A 20043-nucleotide genomic window follows, 5' to 3' on the forward strand; every position below is an offset into this window, starting at 1 on the left:
TGGTTTGATCGAGTAAGTAATGAAAGGGTAAGAGAGATGTGTGGTAATAAAAAGAGTGTGGTTGAGAGAGCAGAAGAGGGTGTTTTGAGATGGTTTGGTCACATGGAGAGAATGAGTGAGGAAATATTGACAAAGAGGATATACGTGTCAGAGATGGAGGGAACAAGGAGAGGTGGGAGACCAAATTGGAGGTGGAAGGATGGCGTGAAAAAGATTTTGAGTGATGGGGGCCTTAACATGCAGGAGGGTGAGAGGCGTGCAAGGAATAGAGTGAATTGGAACGATGTGGTATGCCGGGATCGACGTGCTGTCAATGGACTGAACCAGGACATGTGAAACGTCTGGGGTAAATCATGGAAAGGTCTGTGGGCCTGCAACAAGGAGCTGCAGTTTCAGTGTATTGCACATGACAGCTAGAGACTGAGTGTGAACGAATGTGGCCTTTGTTGTCTGTTTTCCTGGCGCTGTAGCAGGGGGTATCTCCTGGTCTGAACATGGAATACATTCCTGTCTTTATCCTTATCCTGACACGAAGAACACTCGTCTCTGTGTTTGGACATAGACTGCATTTGACTCCTTTTCATAACATGGAGTGTGTATGCGTATATGATGGGATACGGAGTGCATTCTTCAGTTTGCGTGATAGGGAGTATATACCTCTCCCTGTACGTACGAGCATTGCATTTGTCTCCTTGTTTGGAGATAAATTTTTTCGCCAACCTTTCTAAACAAGGAGTACATTCGTCTGCTCTTCTGTATAAGAAATGAATTCGTCTATGTATCTGGACACGGAACACATTTTCTCCTTTTCTGGAAACGAATTACATTCATCTCCTTTTAGTGTTTTCGTCTCCTTGTTTGCACAAGGAATGCATTCGTCTCCTTGTCTACACATGGAATGCATTCGTCTCCTTGTCTACACATGGAATGCATTCATTTAGGTATTTACAAACGAACTGCGTTCATCTCCTTATCTGATGTGCATTTCTCTCTTTTATTTTCTAAATGCGTGCATTACTCTCCCTGTTTGGGCATGTAATTCACTGGTCTCCTTGTGTAGAGAAATCCTGCTTTCATGAAGCGCTTTCGTTTCATTGTCTAAACACAAAATGAATTAGACTACTCTCTCTCTCTCTCTCTCTCTCTCTCTCTCTCTCTCTCTCTCTCTCTCCTCTCTCTCTCTCTCTCTCTCACACACACACACACACACACACACACACACACACAAATAAACTTGCTGCCGCAAGCATCGTTAATGATCCTTCCACAGGTTCACCTACGAAAACCTTGTTACGACTTTTACTTCCTCTAAATGATCAAGTTTGGACATCTTTCCGTCAGCTCCAGGCTTTGAGAACCCCAGCAACGAGATCAGGACGTAATGCATCTCTCGAGTGGCATCCTACTAGTACAACATCCAAGAGCGCCAGTCCGAAGTCCTCACTAAATCATTCAATCGGTAGTAGCGACGGGCGGTGTGTACAAAGGGCAGGGACGTAATCAGCGCAAGCTGATGACTTGCGCTTACTGGGAATTCCTCGTTCATGGGAAACATTTGCAAGCCCCAATCCCAATCAAGAAGAGGTTTGAACGGGTTACCCACTCCTTCCGGAGGGGGAAAGCACGTTGAACCCTTCAGTGTAGCGCGCGTGCGGCCCAGAACATCTAAGGGCATCACAGACCTGTTATTGCTCAATCTCCTGCGGCTAGAATTGCCGCTTATCCCTCTGAGATGTTGCGGGCAGACACCCATGCCAAGATTCTTGGCTGCAGGTCCCTCGACTAGTTAGTAGGTGTGAGTCTCGTTCGTTATCGGAATTAACCAGACAAATCGCTCCACCAACTAAGAACGGCCATGCACCACCACCCACCGAATCCTTCCGGTGTCTGGGCCTGGTGAGTTTTCCAGTGTTGAGTCAAATTAAGCCGCAGGCTCCACTCCTGGTGGTGCCCTTCCGTCAATTCCTTTAAGTTTCAGCTTTTGCAACCATACTTCCCCCGGAACCCAAAGACTTTGGTTTCCCGGAAGCTGCCCGCCGGGTCATGAATATAACTCGAGCGGATCGCTGGTTAGCATCGTTTACGGTTAGAACTAGGGCGGTATCTGATCGCCTTCGAACCTCTAACTTTCGTTCTTGATTAATGAAAACATCCTTGGCAAATGCTTTCGCAGTAGTTCGTCTTGCGACGGTCCAAGAATTTCACCTCTAGCGTCGCAATACGAATGCCCCCGCCTGTCCATATTAGTCATTACCTCTGATTCAATAAACCAACAAAGTAGAACCGAGGTCCTATTGCATTATTCCATGCATAGACATTCAGGCGATTCAAGAAGCCTGCTCTGAGCACTCTAATTTTGTCAAAGTAAACATGCCAGCCACTCGGGACACTCGATGAAGAGCAACCCGTGCAAGCCAGCGGTAGTGCTGCTGTTCGGAGCCTGACAGAATTAGTAGTGGCCACCGGGCGGTGACGAACCGTCAAGTCCGTTAGTGAGATTCAACTACGAGCTTTTTAACCGCAACAACTTTAATATACGCTATTGGAGCTGGAATTACCGCGGCTGCTGGCACCAGACTTGCCCTCCAATGGGTCCTCGTTAAATGATTTAAAGTGTACTCATTCCGATTGCGAGGCCTCGGATGAGTCACGCATCGTTATTTTTCGTCACTACCTCCCCATGCCAGGAGTGGGTAATTTACGTGCCTGCTGCCTTCCTTGGATGTGGTAGCCGTTTCTCAGGCTCCCTCTCCGGAATCGAACCCTGATTCCCCGTTACCCGTTATAGCCATTGTAAGCGTTTAACCTACAATCGACAGCTGATAAGGCAGACACTTGAAGGATTCAGCGCCATGTCCGTAGACTGTGCTATGCAGCGTCACCACATTTTGGCTGACGGACCGAGGCCCGACTGGTTTGAAACTAATAAAAGCGCTCTTCCCTTGCGGTCAGAGACGTGATGCATGTATTAGCTCTAGAATTACCACAGTTATCCAAGTAAGTAGGTTTAAAGATCCAATGGATCACAGCTGATTTAATGAGCCATTCGCGGTTTCGCCTTAAGTCTGCTTGTACTTACACATGCATGGCTTAATCTTTGAGACAAGCATATGACTACTGGCAGGATCAACCAGGTAGTTACTACTACTTATTCATTGGAACAGTAATTGCTCAGGTAGGTAGGTAGGTATTGTAATGTTCTAGAAGTAGTAGTAGTACTCCACCTACCAAGGTGCTACTACCACTACTGAATGGTCCGGCAGTTTTTATCACATCCTGCTGCCATTCAACTCTTCATGTACGGTCAGTGAAATTCATGGCTTATCCTCTGACCGACCCACATGCACCGGGACCTAAGTGCATCTTTGGGTCTGGCCAACACTAACAACAGCTTGGGGTAGAACACTAAGACCTACGAATCGCAGAAACGCGCATGGTCAAGCGACATGACATGATGCATGCATGCAGTTGCCGAGGCGGCGAGGTAGAAACTTAGATCTCCTCGTACAATATGTGGCTAGAGTCAAGCTCAAAAGGAACACCTTTCTTAAAATCCCAGCTCTATGGCGCACTCCTGCACTTTTGCGTGCGCGTTCCCATGGTAAGAGAAAAAGAACACCTTGGGCAGCTCTTTAAGCCATTCATAAGCGTCACTATTTAGATGACCACCAGGCATGCACCCTGCCCCAAAGGTGCATGCTTAGTCTCTCTGGGCAACGATCAGCTTGACCCAAGAGTCATAACAAACATTTGGGCTGCTGCTGCTGCTGCACCGGTGTAAGACGCTCGAGGCTGGATGACGCCGCCGAACCTCTCACACCATACATGCACCCACAACAACAACAGCAACCACCACCACACCACCAGCAGTCACACTTGACTGACTGCCTTTATTTGCTACTTCCACCAAGATCATAAACAGGCCTGCCTGCTTGCCTGCCTGCCTGCCTGCTTGCCTGTTGCCTGCCTGCCTGCTTGCTTGTTCGACTGAAGCAGAGGCGCGTGTTAGCTGAGAGAGCGAAAAACTTAAACAACGACACTCGCCTATGTGTGGTCATCTTTCGGGTTTTGCATTATCCCATGGATCATACACACCAATGTGTGCATGCCATCGGATTATTTATTGCTGACTTCCTTTTTGACTCACTGAGGAGGAGGAGGGAGGAGGAGGAGGAGGAGGTTGCATTGAAAGAGGCTGCTGCAGCATTGGGGCAGATCACTGAAACTACAATTCGCACGCGCAAGGTCAAGCGACACGATAAGTAGAAACAGAGGCCCCCAGTACTTCCAAAACCTTCTTAAGCAACCAACGACGGACCGACCGACGGACCTCACCTCAAACAAACAGCCATGCTTCTTTCTCTGTCTGTCCATCAACTTCTATGCCTGTATGGTAACAGAATTCAACTTTACATTGCATTTGCACACACGTGCCAAGTATTTGCAACGCCCCAGGACTGCGATATTACCATTGGAGAACAACAAACATTTCATTTGCTGCTCGCTCAGAAGAGTTCTTTTCGCTACGGTCGTCGCTCGAGAGAGAGACATTTGCTCTTGGCGCGCCCAAGGAGTCACAAGCCGTGGGCAGATAGAGGAAACAAAGAAAAAAGAAGAATCCCTGTTTGGGGACTCCTTCGGAGAAGACTAAGAACGATTCCCATGACATCCAAAAATGTGCTGCATTGAAGGCGACGGGGGAGGGCAGGCCACGCTCACACCAGGAAGGCCTTACAAGACTTATTACTTCCACGGTGAGGCGTCGTCTTCCCCGTGCCGTAGCATGTGTCATGACGGTTCCATATGGAGAAGGATCTCGTCTTCGAAAAGAGCAAGGATATCATCCGGCGGTCTTCCTTGTTTCAGCAGCTATTGCTGTTCACACTGCTGCACCACTCTGACCGACCCACATGCGCCGCTCTTAATGCATGGTTTTGTCTCTGGGTCTGACCAACACCAACAACAGTAGGCTTCAAGACCGTAATCATCATCATCATTGAATCAATGCATGGCTTATCCTCTGACCAACCCACATGCGCCGCCCTAAGTGCATGGTTTGTCATTGGGTCTGGCCAACAACAACAACAACAGCTTGGGGTAGAACACTAAGACCTACGATTCGAACGCGCACGGTCAAGCGACATGACATGGTGCATGCATGCAGTTGTCGAGGCGGCGAGGTAGAAACTCAAGTCTCCCCGTACCGTCATCGCACAAACCAACAGTTACCCTTTTTTAAGCAAACGACCTCAAACATAAAGGCCATGCTTTGTCTCTTTCTCTGTCCATCAGCTCCTCACGGTTCTACTAGTATCACAGAGCGTGAGCACAAGCTTCTTAAAATAATGAAGAGAATTCCCATCTTGTGGATTTCTCCATCTATCATTAGACTGGGCATTGAAGAAGGATACTACTACTACTACTGCCTCTGCTGCCTCTGCTGCTGCTTTGTATTGTTGCTGGGGCGGTGGCAGCACTGGGGTAGAATACGATACTACGATTCTCACGCGCACGGCCAAGCGACATGATGCATGTACTTGCCGAGGCGCCGAGGTAGAAACTTAGGTCTCCCCGTACCATCGTCTCACAAACCATCAACAGTTACCTTCTTTTAAGCAAAACACCTCAAACATAAAGGCCATGCTTTTTCTTATTTTCGCTTCTCTCTCCATCAGCTCCCCATGGTTGTACTAGTAATAACACAAACCATGGGTAGACGATTCTTACAAAAAAAAAAAAAAGAAAATCCCATTTGGTGGAATTCTCCCTCGTTCACTACTAAGAACGATTCGCATGATATCATGGTATGAGCTGCACTGAAGGCGTCAGGGGAAGGCAAGCCTCGCTCACACCAGGAGAAGCCTTATCTCTTGCACGGTGAGGCGTCGTCTGGCCCGTACCACAACATGAACCGTGACGGTAACATAAGGTCTTCGAAAAGACCAAGCTAGCGAGCTAGCTTGGCAGAACTTCTCTCAGCGTTGAATTGAGTCCTCCTCCGATACATTTGCCCCCTTAGTACGTCCTGGGAACCATTGAAGAACGGTAAGGCAGCGCACGGAGGAGCTATTCAGTTATTGGGGGGGGGGGGGGTTGCTACTACCTTCCCACCCCGTACCCAGGCCTTCATTCACGGTTTGGTCCCATTGTACGCGTCGAGCAGAGCATGTGTTATCCACTTGGCTGATTTTGGTGTCCTCCGCACAAAAAAGGTGCATTTTCTAACCGGAGACATAAGAAATCATAAGGTGTCGAGGAAAAGTGCGTCTAACTAAGACACTTTTTGTTACCTTGCATCTCCAGTTTTGCTCTCCGTTAATCATAGACTCCTAGGCTGAGAGCATAGGAGTTAGTCACCTAAGAGACGGAGCCCTCAGGGACTCTCCTTACGTCTCAGGCTAGCGGGCACACACAGGGAGTCGGAGCTCGAAATGTGTCCCGAGGGCGCTCCGTCACTTTGCGATCCTTACCTCTAAGCCTAGCGGGCACACAGTGTCTCGGAGGGCAAAAATGGGCCCGGAGGCGCTCCGTCACTTTGCGCTCCTTACCTCTCAGGCTAGCGCGCACAGTGTTGGAGGGCAAAAATGCACCCGGAGACGCTCCGACACTTTGCGCTCCTTACCTCTCAGGATAGCGCGACAGTCAGAGCACAAACATGCGCCGGACGCGCTCCGTCACTTTGCGCTCCTTACCTCTCAGCCTAGCGCGCACAGTGTGTGGGGGCGCAAAAATTCGTCCGGAGGCGCTCGGTCACTTTGTGCTCCTTACCTCTCAGCCTAGTGCTCTTAGAGTGTCGGAGGGCAAAAATGCGCCCGAAGACGCTCCGTTACTGTGCGCTCCTTACCTCTCAGCCAAGCGCACACACAGTGTCAGAGGGCAAAAATGCGCCTATGGACGCTCCGTCACTTTGCGCTCCTTACCTCTCAGCCTAGCCCGCACCGTGTGTCGGAGCGCAAAAATTCGCCCGAAGGCGCTCCGTCACTTTGTGCTTCTTACCTCTCAGCCTAGTGCTCTTAGAGTGTCGGAGGGCAAAAATGCGCCCGGAGGCGCTCCGGTACTGTGCGCTCCTTACCTCTCAGCCAAGCGCACACACAGTGTCAGAGGGCAAAAATGCGCCCAGAGACGCTCCGTCACTTTGCGCTCCTTACCTCTCAAGATAGCACGCACAGAGTGTCGCAGGGCAAAAATGCGCCCAGAGACGCTCTGTCACTTTGCGCTCCTTACCTCTCAAGATAGCGCGCACAGAGTGTCGCAGGGCAAAAATGCGCCCAGAGACGCTCCGTCACTTTGCGCTCCTTACCTCTCAGTTTAGCGCGCACTAGGTGTCGAAGCGCAAACATGCGCCCGGAGGCGGTTCGTCACTTTGCGCTCCTTACCTCTCAGCCTAGTGCGCACAGAGTGTCGGAGGGCAAAAATGCACCCGGAGGTGGTCCATCACTTTGCGCTCCTTACCTCTCAGAATAACGCCCACAGAGTATCGAAGCGCAAACATGCACCCTGAGGCGCTCCGTCACTTTGCGCTCCTTACCTCTCAGCCTAGCGCGTACAGAGTGTCGCAAGGCAACAATGCGCCCGGAGGCGCTCCGTTACTTTGCGCTCCTTACCTCTCAGCCTAGCGCGCACAGAGTGTCGGAGGGCAAAAATGCGCCCAGAAGCGCTCCGTCACTTTGCGCTCCTTACCTCTTAGGATATCGCGCACAGTGTGTTGCAGGGCAAAAATGCCCCCGAAGACGCTCCGTCACTTTGCGATCCTTAAGTTTCAGGATAGCGCACACAGAGTGACGGAGCGTAAACATGCGCCCGGAGGCGTTCCGTCACTTTGTGCTCCTTACCTCTCAGCCTAGCGCGCTCAGTGTGTCGGAGCGCAAAAATTCGCCCGGAGACGCTCGGTCACTTGTGCTCCTTACCTCTCAGCCTAGTGCGCACAAAGTGTAGGAGGGCAAAAATGCGCCCGAAGACGCTCCGTTACTTTGCGCTCCTTACCTCTCAGCCAAGCGCGCACAGAGTGTCGGAGGGCAAAAATGCGCCCGGAGGCGCTCGGTCACTTTGCGCTCCTTACTCTCAGATAGGCGCACAGAGTGTCGGAGGGCAAAAATGCGCCCAGAGGCGGTCCGTCACTTTGCGCTCCTTACCTCTCAGGATAGCGCGCACAGAGTGTCGGACCGCAAACATGCGCCCGGAGGCGCTCCGTTACATTGCACTCCTTACCTCTCAGGTTAGTGCGCACAGTGTGTCGGAGCAGAAATTTGCCCGAAGGCTCCCTCACTTTGTGCTCCTTGCCTCTCAGCCTAGTGCGCACAGTGTCGCAGGGCAAAAATGCGTCCGGAGACGGTCCGTCACTTTGCGCTCTTTACTCTCAGCCTAGACGCGCAAAGAGTCGGAGGGCAAAAATGCGCCCGGAGGCAGTCCGTCACTTTGCGCATCTTACTTCGATGCGCACAAAGTGGCGTGGCAAAATGCCGAACGCTCGTTACTTGCGCTCCTTACCTTTTAGCCTAGCGTGCACAAAGTGTCGGAGGGCAAAAGTGTGCTCCGAAGCGCTCCGTCAATTTGCGCTCCTTACCTCTCAGGATAGTGCGCACAGAGTGTCGGAGGGCAAAAATGCGCCCAGACGCTCCGTCACTTTGCGTTCCTAACGTCTCAGCCTAGCGCGCACAGAGTGTCGGACGGCAAAAATGGGCCCGGAAACGCTCCGTCACTTTGCGCTCGTTACTTCTCAGCCAAGCGGGCACAGACTGTCGGAAGGCAAAAAGACGCTCGGAGACGCTCCGTCACTTTGCGCACCTTATCTCTCAGCCTAAGGGACATTGGTGACAGAGGTGCTCAGCTAACCCATGCACCCTCCTTGCATGGAAGGTAAGGGGAAACATCAGCTGACAATTATCGACCCCAGCTAGGTCCGCAGTGAGTTTCCTTCTTCCCTGAGAGCATTATATGAGTCACAAGGTGAGGGAACCCACATTTAGTGCCTGGTGCGTGTCTGATCAATATTTCCTCTTATAGCAGAGGTAAGGGGGGATAAGCAGCATCTAAAAGGAAAGAGACAAATTGAAAGTTTAATTAAAACACCCTCTGGGGATGCCAAAGTCCAGTAGAGTGGCATGGCGGAATCCAAAATAAAAAGAGAAACTAAAGGTTTAATTAAATCCCCTATGGCGGCGCCAGAGGTAATTACAGGGCATAGCTGCATCAAAAAGCAAATAAACAAATGGAAGATTTACCTTTATGCCCTTTGGCAGTACCAAAAGCCAATAGAGTGGCGTGGAAGCATCCAAAAATATAAAGGGAAAATGAAGATTTTATTGAAATCCCCTTTGGCGGCGCCAAACGCCAGTTCAAGGGAATAGCGGGATCTAAAGGGAAAGAGACAGATTGAAAGTTTACTTAAAAGACCCTTTGGGGGTGCCAAAGTCCGATAGAGTGCCATGGCAGCATCCAAAAATTAAAAGAGAAATTGAAGGTTTAATTTGAATCCCTTTTGGCGTCGCCAAAGGCCATTACTGATGCCAAAGGGCAAGAGAGTGGCATGGAGGCATCCATAAATATAGAGGGAAATTGAATGTTTAATCTAAATCCAATTTGGCATCGCTAAAGGCCTTTACAGGGGTATAGCGGCATCTAAAGGGAAAGAGACAAATTGAAAGTTTACTTAAAAGACGCTTTAGGGGTGCCAAAGTCAAAAAGAGTGGCATGGTTGCATCCAAAAATAAAAGGGAAATTAAAGGTTTAATTTAAATCCCCTTTGGTGGCGCCAAAGGCAATTAAAGGGGCAATGGAGCATCAAAGGAAAGAGAAAAATTGAAAGTTTACTTAATGCCCTTTGGGGTGCCAAAGTCCAATAGGTGGCATGGTGCATCAAATATAAAAGAAAAATTAAAGGTTTAATTCAAATCCCCTTTGGCGGCGCCAAAGGCAATTACAGGGCATAGCAGGCATCAGAAGGCAAAGAGACAAATGAGAAGGTTTATTTAATGCCCTTTGGGATGCCAAAGCAAGAGAGTGGTGTGAGGCATCCAAAAAATTAGAGGGAAATTGAAGGTTTAATTTAAATCCCTTTGGCGTCGCCAAAGGCCTTACAGGGAAATGCGGCATCTAAAAAGGAAAGACAAACAAATGAGTTTACTTAAAAGCCCTTTAGGGTGCCAAAGCCAATAGAGTGGCATGGCGGCATCCAAAAAAATAATGAAACTAAAGGTTTAATTAAATCACCTTTGGCGGCGCCAGAGAAAATTACAGGGCATAGCGGCATCAAAGGGCAAAGAGACAAATGGAAGATTTACTTTAATGCCCCTTTTAGAGGTGCCAAAGGCCAATAGAGTGGCGTGGAGGCATCCAAATATATGGAAGGAAATTGAAGGTTATTATTTTGAAATCCCCTTTGACGGCGCCAAAGGCCATTACAGGGAAATAGCGGTATCTAAAGGGAAAGAGAAATTGAAAAGTTTCCTTAAATGATCCTTTGGGAGTGTCAAAGTCCAATAGAGTCGCATGGCGGCATCCAAAAATAAATGAAACTAAAGGTTTAATATAAATCCCCTTTAGCGGCACCAGAGGAAATCACAGGGACATGGCAGCATCAAAAGGCAAAGAGAGAAATGGAAGATTTACTTTAATGCCCTTTGGGGATGCCAAAGGCAACAGAGTGGCGTGGAGGCATCCAAAATATAGAGCGAAATTGAAGGTTTTATTGAAATCCAATTTGGCGGCGCCAAACGCCATTACAAGGGAATAGCGGCATCTAAAGGGAAAGAGACAAATTGAAAGTTTACTTAAAAGACCCTTTTGGGGTGCCAAAGTTCAATAGAGTGGCACGGTGGCATCCAAAAATAAAAAGAGAAAATAAATGTTTAATCTAAATCTACTTTGGCGGCGCCATAGGCAATTACAGAGGCATAGGGGCGTCCAAAAACAAAGAGACAAATAGAAGGTTTATTTTGATGCCCCTTTGGGGATGCCAAAGGGCAAGAGAGTGGCATGGAGGCACCAAAAATATAAAGGGAAATTGAAGGTTTAATTTCAATCCCCTTTGGAGTCTCCAAAGACCTTTACAGGGGAATAACGGCATCTAAAAGGAAAGAGAAAAATTGAAAGGTCACTCAAAAGACCTCTTTGGGGTGCCAAAGTCCAATAGGATGGCATGGCCCCATCCAAAACTAAAAAGAGAAATTAAAGGTTTATTTCAAATCCCCTTTGGCGGCGCTAGAGGCAATTACAGGTGCATAGCGGCATCAGATGGCAAAGAGACAAATGGAAGATTTACTTCAGTGCCCCTTTGGGGATGCCAAAGTCCAATAGAGTGGTGTGGAGGCATCGAAAATATAGAGAGATATTGAAGGTTTAACTGAAATCGCCTGTGATAGCGCAAACGCCCTTACAAGGGAATAGCGGCATCTAAAAAGAAAGAAACAAATTGATAGTTTACTTAAAAGGCCCTTTGGGGGGACCAAAGCACAAAGGAGTTGCATGGCGGCATAAAAAGATAGAGAAACATAAGGTTTAATTCAAATCACCTTTGGCGGCGCCAGAGAAAATTACAGGGGCATAGCGGCATCAAAGGGCAAAGAGACAAATGGAAGATTTACTTTAATGCCCCTTTTAGAGGTGCCAAAGGCCAATAGAGTGGCGTGGAGGCATCCAAAGATATGGAAGGAAATTGAAGGTTTTTTTTGAAATCCCCTTTGACGGCGCCAAAGGCCATTACAGGGGAATAGCGGTATCTAAAGGGAAAGACAGAAATTGAAAGTTTCCTTAAATGATCCTTTGGGAGTGTCAAAGTCCAATAGACGCATGGCGGCATCCAAATATTAATAGAGAAACTAAAGGTTTAATTTAAATCCCCTATGGCGGCACCAGAGGCAATTCAGGGACATAGCGACATCAAAAGGCAAAAAGACAAATGGAAGATTTATTTTAATGCCTTTTTGGGGATACCAAAGGCCAATAGAGTGGCGTGGAGGCATCCGAAAATATAAGGGAAAATGAAGGTTTTATTGAAATCCCCTTTGGCAGTGCCAAACGCCATTTCAAGGGAATAGAGGCATCTAAAGGGAAAAAGACAAATTGAAAGTTTACTTAAAAGACCCTTTGGGGGTGCCAATGTCCAATAGAGTGGCATGGCGGTATAGAAATTCAAAAAGAGAAACCATAGGTTTAATTTAAATCATCTTTGGGGGAGGCAGGGGCAATTACAGGTGCATAACGGCATCAAAAGGCAAAGAAACAGATGAAGATTTACTTTAATGTCCCTTAGGAGGTGCCAAAGGCTAACAAAGTGGCGTGGAGGCATCCAGAAATAGAGGGAAATTGAACGCTTTATTGAAATCCCCTTTGGCGGCGCCAAACGCCTACACAGGAGAAAGACGGGATCTAAAGGTGAAGAGAAATTGAAAGTTTACTTAAAAGACATTTTGGGGTGCCAAAGTCCAGTAGAGTTCCATGGCGTCATAGAAAAATAAAAAGAGAAACTAGATGTTAATTTAAATCCCCTTTGGCGGCGCCAGAGAAAATTACATGGGTATAGCACCATCAAAAGGCAAAGAAACAAATGGAAGATTTACTTTAATGCCCCTTTGGGAGTGCCAAAGGCCAATAGAGTGGCGTGGAGGCATCCAAAAATATAGAGGGAAATTGGAGGTTTTATTGAAATCCCCTTTAGCGGCGCCAAAGGCCATTACAGGGGAATAGCGGCATCTAAAGGGAGAGAGACAAATTGAAAGTTTACTTAAAAGACCCTTTGGGGTGCCAAAGTCCAATTGATGCATAGCGGCCTCCAGAAAGAAAAAGAAAAACTAAATGTTTAATTCAAATCTCCTATGGTGGCAACAGAGGCAATTACAGGGGCATAGTGGCAACCAAAGGCAGAGACAATTGGAAGATTTACTCTAACGCCTTTTTGGGGGGTACTAAATTCCAATAGAGTGGCGCTGAGGAATAGAAATATAAAAAGAGAAACTAAAGGTTTAATTTAAATCACCTTTGGCGGAGCCGGAGGCAATTACGGAGGCAATGAAAGTTTACTTAAAAGACCCCTTGGGGGTGCCAAAGTCCAATAGAGTGGCATGGCGGCATAGAAATATAAAACGAGAAAGTAAAGGTTTAATCTAAATCACCTTTGGCGGAGCCAGGGGCAATTACAGGGGCATAGTGGCATCAAAAGGCAAAGAAACAAATGGAATATTTCCTTTAATGTCCCTTTGGTGGTGCCAAAGGCCAACAGAGTGGCGTGGAGGCAACCAAAAATATAGAGTGATATTGAAGGTTTTATTGAAATCCTCTTTGGCAGTGTCAAAGGCCATTACAGGGGAATATCGGCATCTGAAGGGAAAGAGAAATTGAAAGGTTACTTAAAAGACCTTTTGGGGTGCCAAAGTCCAATAGAGTGCCATGGCGGCATCCACAAATAAAAAGAGAAATTGAAGGTTTACTTTAAATCCCCTTTGGCGTCGCCAAAGGCCATTACAGGGGAATAGCGGCATCTAAAGGGAAAGAGACAAATTGAAAGTTTATTCAAAAGACCCTTTGAGGGTGCCAAAGTCCAATAGAGTGGCATGGCGGCATCCAAAAATAAAAAGAGAAACTAAAGGTTTAATTTATATTCCCTTTGGCTGCACCACATGCAATTACAGGGGCATAGCGGCATCAAAAGTCAAAGAGACAAATGAAAGATTTACTTTAATGCCCCTTTGGGGGGCTAAACGTCAACAGAGTGGCGTGGAGGTATCCAAAAATATAGAGGGAAATTGAAGGTTTTATTGAAATCCCCTTTGGCGGCGCCAAACGCTATTACAGGGGAATAGCGGCATCTAAGAGGAAAGAGACAAATTAAAAGTTTACTTAAAAGACCCTTTTGGGGGTGCCAAACTCCAATAGAGTTCCATGGCAGCACGCAAAACATGAAAAAGAAATTAAAGGTTTAATTTAAATCCCCTTTTTCGTGCCAAAGGCATTACATGGGAATAGCGGCATTCAAAGTGAAAGAGTCAAATTGAAAGTTTACTTAAAAGACCCTTTTGGGTGTGCCAAAGTCCAATAGAGTGGCAAGATGGCATACAAAAATAAAAAGAGGAATTAAAGTTTTAATTTAAATCCCCTTTGGGGGCGCCAAAGGCAATTTCAGGGACATAGAAGCATCCAAAGGGAAAGACACAAATGGAAAGTTTAATGCCCCTTTGGAGGTGCCAAAGGGCAAGAGAGTGGTGTGGAGGCATCCAAAAATATATAGGGAAATTGAAGGTTTAATTTGAATCCCCTTTGGCGTCGCTAAAGGCCTTTACAGGGGAAATGCGGCATCTAAAAGGAAAGAGACAAGTAGAAAGTTTAATTAAAAGAACCTCGGGGTGCCAAATTCCAACAGAGTGGCATGGCGGCATCCAAAAAAAAAAAAATAAAAACTAAAGGTTTAATTCAAATCCCCTTTGCGGCACCAGAGGCAATTACAGGGGCATAGCAGCATCAAAAGGCAAAGACAGAAATAGAAGATTTCCATTAATACCCTTTGGGGTGCCAAGGCCAAAGAGTGGCGTGGAGGTATCCAAAAATTATAGAGGAAATTGAAGGTTTTATTGAAATCCATTTGGCGGCGCCGAACGCATTACAGGGAATAGCGGCATCTAAAGGGAAAGAGACAAATTGAAAGTTTACTTAAAAACCCTTTGGGTTGCAAAGCCAATAGAGTGGATATGGGCATCCAAAATAAAAGAGACAATAAATGTTTAATTAAAATCCTCTCTGGGGCGCCAAAGGCAATTACAGTGGCATAGGGCATCCAAAAAAAAGAGACAAGAAGTTTACTAACCCTTGGGACCAAAGGCAAGAGTGGGGAGGCACAAAAATAAAGGAAATTGAAGGTTTAATTTCAATCCCCTTTGGGTCGCCAAAGGCCTTTACAGGGGAATAGCGGCATCTAAAAGGAAAGAGACAAATGAAATTTCATTAAAGACCCTCTTGGGGTGCCAAAGTCCAATAGAGAGGCATGTCGGCATCCAAAAATAAAAAAAGAAACTAAAGGTTTAATTTAAATCCCCTTTGCCGGCACCAGAGGCAATTAAAGGGGCATAGCGGCATCAAAAGGCAAAGACAGAAATAAAGATTTACATTAATACCCCTTTGGGGGTGCCAAGGCCAATAGAGTGGCATGGAGGCACCCAAAATTATAGAGGGAAATTGAATGTTTTATTCAAAACCCTTTGGTGACGCGAAACGCCATTACTGTTGAATAGCGGCATCTAAAGGGAAAGAGACAAATTGAAAGTTTACTTAAAAGACCCATTGGGGTGCCAAAAGCCAATAGAGATGCATGGGGGCATCCAAAAATAAAAAGAGAAAACAAATATTTAATTCAGATCCCCTCTGGCGGCGCCAAAGGCAATTACAGGGGCATAGAGGCATCCAAAGGCAAAGAGACAAATAGAAGCTTTACTTTAAAGCCCCTTTTGGGATGCCAAAGGGCAAGAGTGGCGTGAAGGCATCTGAAAATATAGAGGGAAATTGAAGGTTCAATTTCAACCCCCTTTGGCGTCGCCAAAGACCTTTACAGGGGAATAGCGGCATCTAAACGGAAAGAGACAAATTGAAAGTTTACTCAAAAGACCCTTTGTGGGTGCCAAAGTCCAGTAGAGTGGCATGGAGGAATCTAAAAATAAAAAGAGAGACTAAAGGTTTGTTCAAATTCCCTTTGGTGGCACCAGAGGCAATTACAGGTGCATAGCGTCAACAAATGGAAAAGAGACAGATGGAAGATTTAATTCAATGACCTGTTGGGGTGCCAAAGGGCAATAAAGTGGCTTGCAGGCATCCAGAAGTATAGAGGGATATTGAAGGTTTAATTTCAATCCCCTTTGGCTCGCCAAAGATCTTTACAGAGGAATAGCGGCATTTAAAGGGAAAGAGACAAATTGAAAGTTTACTTGAAAGACCCTCTAGGGGTGCCAAAGTCCAATACAGTGGCATGGCGGCATAGAAAAAATAAAAAGAGAAACTAAAGGTTGAATGACACTTTGAGGGTGCCAAAAGCCAATATAGTGGCGTGGAGACGTACAAAAATATAGAGGGAAATGAAGGTTTTATTGAAATCCAAATTGGCGGCACCAAAAGCCATTCCGGGGAATAGCGGCATCTAAAGGGAAAGAGACAAATTGAAAGTCTATTCAAAAGATCCTTTTGGGATGCCAAAGTCCAATAGAGTGGCATGCTGGCATCCAAAAACATAAAGAGAAAATAAATGTTTAATTTAAATCCCCTGTTGCGGCGCCATAGGCAATTACAGAGGCATAGAGGCATCCAAAGGCAAAGAGACAAATGGAACGTTTACTTTAATGCCCCTTTGGGGATGCCAAAGGGCAAGAGAGTGGCATGGAGGCATCTAAATATAAAGAGGGAAATTGAAGGTTTAATTTCAATCTCCTTTGCAGTCGCCAAAGACCTTTACAAGGGAATAGCGGCATTTAAAGGGAAAGAGACCAATTGAAAGTTTACTTAAAAGACCCTTTGGGGTGCCAAAGTCCAATACAGTGCCATGGCAGCATCCAAAAATAAAAAGAGAAATTGAATCTTTTATTTAAATTCCCTTTGGCGTCGGCAAAGGCGTTTACAGGGAAATAGCGGCATTCTAAAGGAAAGAGACAAATTGAAAGTTTATTTAAAAGACCCTTAGGGTGCCAAAGTCCAATAAAGTTGCATGGCGGCATAGAAAAATAAAAAGAGAAACTAAAGGTTTAATTCAAATCCCCGTTGGCAGCGCCAAAGAAAATTACAGGGGAATAGCGGATTCAAAAGGCAAAGAGACAAATGGAAGATTTACTTTAATTCCCCTTTGGGAGTGCCAAAGGCCAATAGAGTGGCGTGGAGGCATCCAAAAATATAGAGGGAAATTGAAGGATTAATTGAAATCCCCTTTGGCGACGCCAAAGGCCATTACAGGGGAATAGGGGCACCTAAAGGGAAAGACACAAATTAAAAGTTTATTTAAAAGACCCTTTGGGAGTGTCAAACTCCAATAGACACATGGCGGTGTCAAAAATAAAAATAAAAACTAAAGGTTTAATTTAAATCCCCTATCGCGGTGCTAGAGGCAATTACAGGGGCATAGCGGCATCAAAAGGCAAAGAGACAAATGGAAGATTTACTTTGATTCCTTTTTGGGGGTACCAAAGGCCAATAGAGTGGCGTGGATGCATCCGAAAATATAGAGGGAAAATGAAGGTTTTATTTAAACTCCCTTTGGCGGCGCCAAACGCCATTTCAGGAGAATAGAGGCATCTAAAAGGAAAGAGACAAATTGACAGTTTACTTGAAAGACCCCTTGGGTGTGCCACAGTCCAATCGAGTGGGATGGCGACATAGAAATGTAAAAAGTGAAACTAAAGGTTTAATTGAAGTCAGCTTTGGCGGAGCCACAGGCAATCACAGGGGCATAGCGGCATCAAAAGGCAAAGAGACAAATGGAAGATTTACTTTAATGTAGCTTTGGTGGTTCCAAAGGCCAAGAGAGTGGCGTGGAGGAATCCAGAAATATAGAGGGAAACTGAAGGTTTTATTGAAATCCCCTTTGGCGACACCAAACGCCTTTACAGGGGAAATGCGGCATCTAAAGGGAAAGAGACAAAGGAATAGTTTTTTGAAAAGGCCCTTTATGGGTGCTAAAGTCCAATAGAGTGGCATGGTGGCTTCCAAAAATAAAGAGAGAGTAGAATTTTTATTTAAATCCCCTTTGGCGGCACCAAAGGCAATTACAGGGGCATAGAAGCATCCAAAGGCAAAGAGAGAAATGGAAGGTTTACTTTAATGCCCCTTTGGTGGGTGCCAAAGGCCTTTACAGGGGAAATGCGACATGTAAAGGGAGAGAGACAAATTGAAAGTTTACTTGAAAGACGCTTTAGGGGAGCCAAAGTCCAATAGAGTGGCATGGATGCATCCAAAAATAAAAAGAGAAACTAAAGGTTTAATCTTAATCACCTTTGACGGGGCCAAAGACAGTTACAGGGGCATAGCGGCAACAAAAGGCAAAGAGGGTAATGGAAGATTTACTTTAATGCCCATTTGGGGGTGCCAAAGGCCAATAGAATGGCGTATAGGCATCCAAAAAATAGAGGAAAATTGAATGTTTTATTGAAATCCCCTTTGGCGGCACCAAACAACACTACATGGGAATAGCGGCAACTAAAGAGAAAACGAGAAATTGAAGGTTTACTTAAAACACCCGTTTGGGCATGGTGGCATCCAAAAATAAACAGAGAAATTAAAGTTTTATTTAAATCCCCTTTGGTGGCGCCAAAATCAATTACAGGGGCATAGAGGCATCCAGAGGCAAAGAGACAAATGGAAGGTTTACTTTAATGCCCCTTTGGAGGGTGTCAAAGGGCAAGAGAGTGCCGTGGAGGCATCCAAATATATAGAGGGAAACTGAAGGCTCAATTGAAATCCCCTTTGGCGACGCCAAAGGCCTTTACAGGGGAAATACGGCATCTAAAGGGAAAGAGACAAATTGAAAGTTTACTTAAAAGACCCTTTAGGGATGCCAAAATCCAATAGAGTGGCATGGATGCATCCAAAAATAAAAAGTGAAACTAAAGGCTTAATCTTAATCCCCTATGATGGCGCTAGAGGCAATTACAGGGGCATAGCGGCATCAAAAGGAAAAGAGCAAAATGGAAGATTTACTTTAATGCCCTTTTGGGGTGCCAAAGGCCAATAGAGTGGCGTATAAGCATCCAAAATAATGGAGGGATATTGAATGTTTTATTGAAATCCCCTTTGGCGGCACCAAACGCCATTACATGGGAATAGCGGCAATTAAAGGGAAAGCGACAATTGAAAGTTTACTTAAAAGACCCTATTGGGGTGCCAAAGTCCAATAGAATGGCGGCCTTTGTTGTCTTTTCCTACCGCTACCTCATGCACATGAGGGGGAGGGGGTTGTTATTTCATGTGTGGCGGGGTGGTGATGGGAATGAATAAAGGCAGACTATGAATTATGTACATGTGTATATATGTATATGTTTGTGTGTGTATATTATGTATACGTTGAGATGTGGACGTGTATGTATATACATGTGTATGTGGGTGGGTTTGGGCCATTCTTTCGTCTGTTTGCGCTAACGCGCGAGACAGCGACAAAGCAAAATAAATAAATAAATAAATATGTAAATATGTAAATATGTATCATTAAATTTTAGGGAGAATGAAAAGATGTTATGGAAGGAGGTAAATAATGTGTCAGAGAAGGGAAGAAATGGGAACTTCAGTGAAGGGGGCTAATGGGGAGGTGATAAGTAGTGGTGATGTGAGGAGATGGAGTGAGTATTTTGAAGGTTTGTTGAATGTGTTTGATGATAGGGTGTTTTGTTTGAGGTGGTGTGCAAAGTGAGAGGGTTAGGGAAAATGATTTGGTAAACAGAGAAAAGGTAGTAAAAGCTTTGCGGAAGATGAAAGCTGGCAAGGCAGCGGGTTTGGATGGTACTGCAGTGGAATTTATTAAAAAAGGGGGTGACTGTATTGTTGACTGGTTGGTAAGGTTATTCAATGTATGTATGATTCATGGTGAGGTGCCTGAGGATTGGCAGAATGCTTGCACAGTGCCATTGTACAAAGGCAAAGGGGACAAAGGTGAGTGGTCAAATTACAGACGTATAAGTTTGTTGTGTGTTCCTGGGTAATTGTATGGGAGGCTGTTGATTGAGAGGGTGAAGGCATGTACAGAGCATCAGATTGGGGAAGAGCAGTGTGGTTTCAGAAGTGGTAGAGGATGTGCGGATCAGGTGTTAGCTTTGAAGAATGTATGTGAGAAACACTTAGAAAAGCAAATCGATTTGTATGTAGCATTTATGGATCTGGAGCAGGCATATGATAGAGTTGATGGAGATGCTCTGTGGAAGGTATTAAGAACATATGGTGTGGGAGGCAAGTTGTTAGAAGCAGTGAAAAGTTTTTATCGAGGATGTAAGGCATGTGTACGTGTAGGAAGAGAGGAAAGTGATTGGTTCTCAGTGAATGTAGGTTTGCGGCAGGGGTGTGTGATGTCTCCATGGTTGTTTAATTTGTTTATGG

General features: G+C 45.8%; 1 pseudogene; it reads right to left on the minus strand.

The window, feature by feature from the left end:
* Positions 1 to 1253: 1253 nt before the first annotated feature.
* On the minus strand, positions 1254 to 3137 carry LOC139765377 (small subunit ribosomal RNA; annotated as a pseudogene).
* Positions 3138 to 20043: the final 16906 nt, after the last annotated feature.

The sequence above is a fragment of the Panulirus ornatus genome, chromosome 54 (genome assembly GCF_036320965.1).
Source record: "Panulirus ornatus isolate Po-2019 chromosome 54, ASM3632096v1, whole genome shotgun sequence".
Classification (NCBI taxonomy): Eukaryota; Metazoa; Arthropoda; class Malacostraca; order Decapoda; family Palinuridae; genus Panulirus; species Panulirus ornatus.